The following is a 2,623-nucleotide window of genomic DNA, read 5'->3' on the forward strand; positions in this document are numbered from 1 at the left end:
AAACACCACAGATTATTCCTACCTTCACCAATAATGTACCTATGGATTGTTTCCTGTTCGGGCTATTAAGAACAGTGCTATTATGGGAATTCTTTTCAGTGCCTTCGGGTGTGTGTATACATGCACTTTTGTATGGTATTCACTCAAGAATGGAATTGCTGGACTACAGAGTATATATGTTTTCAGTTTTATTAAATGAGTCTTATTTTCCAAAGTGCTTATGTTAATTGTGCACTTCCACCCATAGAGTATTAGAATTATATCTTTTTCACCATGGGATATTATCAGGTTGTAAAAATTTACCACTTTATAGAAGGAATGGCGCTAAAGTCCATAGGGTCACAAAGAGTTGGACACAATGGAGCGACTGAACTGTATTGAAAAATTTACCAGTCTGGAATATGGGTAATGATCTCATACTGTGGGTGTTTTGTTGTTGTTTCTGTTGTTTAGTTTTTAATTCCATAATCATAAATTTAACATTGCAATCCAGTTAACTTGGAGGGAGATAAGGAAAATATGGAACCCAAAGAACTGCAGTGAGACCACAAAGATTATAGGATATTTCAAGCAGATGGGGGTGAAGGGGTGCTCTCCTGAGCTACAAAAGGAATGGTTTGGTGGCTAAGTAGAATGCAAGTCAAATTTATTAGATTTGTCCACAGTGAGCCGTGGTAATCTTGCTGATCTTGCCATTCCTGGTCCCAAAGCGCTCCATGGCTTCTACAATATTCATGCTGTCTTTCACCTTGCCAACGACCACATGCTTGCCATCCAACCACTCAGTCTTGGCAGTGTAGATGAAAAACTGGGAACTATTTTGTGTTGGGACCAGCATTTGCCATGGACAAGATGCTAGGACTCATATACTTCAGGATGAAATTCTCATCATCAAATTTCTCCCCATAGATGGACTTGCCACCAGTGCCATTGTGGCATGTGAAGCCACTACCCTGGCACATACATCCTGGAATTATTCTGTGAAAGCAGGAACCTTTATAACCATAACCTTTCTCCCCAGTGCTCAGAGTATGAAAGTTTTCTACTCTTTTTGGAACTTGGTCTGCAAACAGTTTAAAGGGGATGCAGCCTAAGGGCTTTCTGTGGATGGTGATGTCCAAAAACATGGTGGATGTGAACTAGGCTGGGCAGTGCAGGAAGCTCAGGGTGGTGGTGTCTGCAAGGTCTCTGTACTGCAGTTTTAATTTATGTTTTCCTAATTACTAATAATGTTGAGCACCATTTCAAATGATCTTTGGACTGTGGAATTCCTGTTTTTTTTTTAGGGAATTGTTCAAATCTTTTGTTAATTTTTTTATAATGGTCTTTGTTGTCCATCTTTTTCTTATTGATTTGTAAGATTATATAATATGTGTATATATATACATTTGATTCTAATTATTCTCAATAGTTATGTTTTATAAAGTCACCATAAACACTGAATTAGCAAATTATGAACTATGCTCTTAGGAAAAATATAGGATTAGGTTCCTGTAAGTCTCTGATGACATTTTCACCATCTGAAATGCCATTTCTGTTGTATATGATCTTTATCAATGTCCTTTTAAAACAAGCCAGTCTCATCAGCATTGTAAATCTTCTCTTTCCATTATTCTTTTCCTGTACAAGACTTAGTGGATACCTTAAAAATTCTTCCACAACCTTCTGACCTACAGATCTGCCTCATCTACAAGTTCAATGTTTTTCACACATATGGCCTTTTGAAATGTGCAAGCCAATCAGCCAGCCTTTGTCAAGACGGGTTTAACATTTTCCTAACCCTGGGTAATGTGACTGTAAATGTTTTTGGCTTCCAGCCTCACAAGAATGCTGCCCACTCTGCTTTTATTAATTTGTTATCATCTTATAAACACACAGACTTAGTCACTTTTCCATAGCATCATCACACACTAGAGCTGTTCCTTTAGCACTTTCCTGAGCTGCCTCATGTAAAGATGGGTAAATTTCCTCTTCCTTTTTCTGGATATACCAAATTACTGACTCATTAACTTTGAACCTATGAAATAAAATGGAGTTGTTTACGTCAAGGGGTCTTAGAGCTGGGAGGCCATTACCAAAGTGGATTTTATACATGTCCCAACCATGTGGAACCATGAACTTTTGAACTGGGCCAACCACAAACCTAGGGACACCTGTACTTGTCACAGTGAGGAATTTTACAGCCCTCTGTGGTAATGAACCCACCTGCAACGCAGAAGACATAAGAGACCTGGGTTCGATCCATGGGTTGGGAAGATTCCCTGGAGTAGGGCATGAAATCCACTCCAGTATTCTTGCCTGGAGAATCCCATTGACAGAGGAGACTGGCCGGCTACAGTCCACAGAGTTGGAAAGAGTTGGATATGACTGAAGCGACTTAGCATGCATCCAAAAGTCTTAGCACTTAATCATGTTAAGCCAATGCTACTGCCTGCCTCTAATTCCAATTAAAATTCCTTATAATACAAACCTCTCTTCTTTGCCTTTAAAAGATCTTTTATTTCCAAGGGAGACACTGGGTTGCAACCAGAATCTGTGTGCACCAATTGCAATTCTTAGATCTCAGATAAATGCTTTCTACTTGATTACTGCCTCATAATGTAGGTTTATTTAGGTTGAGAAA

At 39.0% G+C, this 2,623-nt stretch overlaps 1 pseudogene; it reads right to left on the reverse strand.

Annotated features, from left to right (window-relative positions):
• Positions 1 to 556: 556 nt before the first annotated feature.
• Positions 557 to 1,227, reverse strand: LOC104970481 (peptidyl-prolyl cis-trans isomerase A-like; annotated as a pseudogene).
• Between the last annotated feature and the right edge of the window lie 1,396 nt (positions 1,228 to 2,623).

This window comes from Bos taurus, chromosome X, assembly GCF_002263795.3.
Source record: "Bos taurus isolate L1 Dominette 01449 registration number 42190680 breed Hereford chromosome X, ARS-UCD2.0, whole genome shotgun sequence".
Classification (NCBI taxonomy): Eukaryota; Metazoa; Chordata; class Mammalia; order Artiodactyla; family Bovidae; genus Bos; species Bos taurus.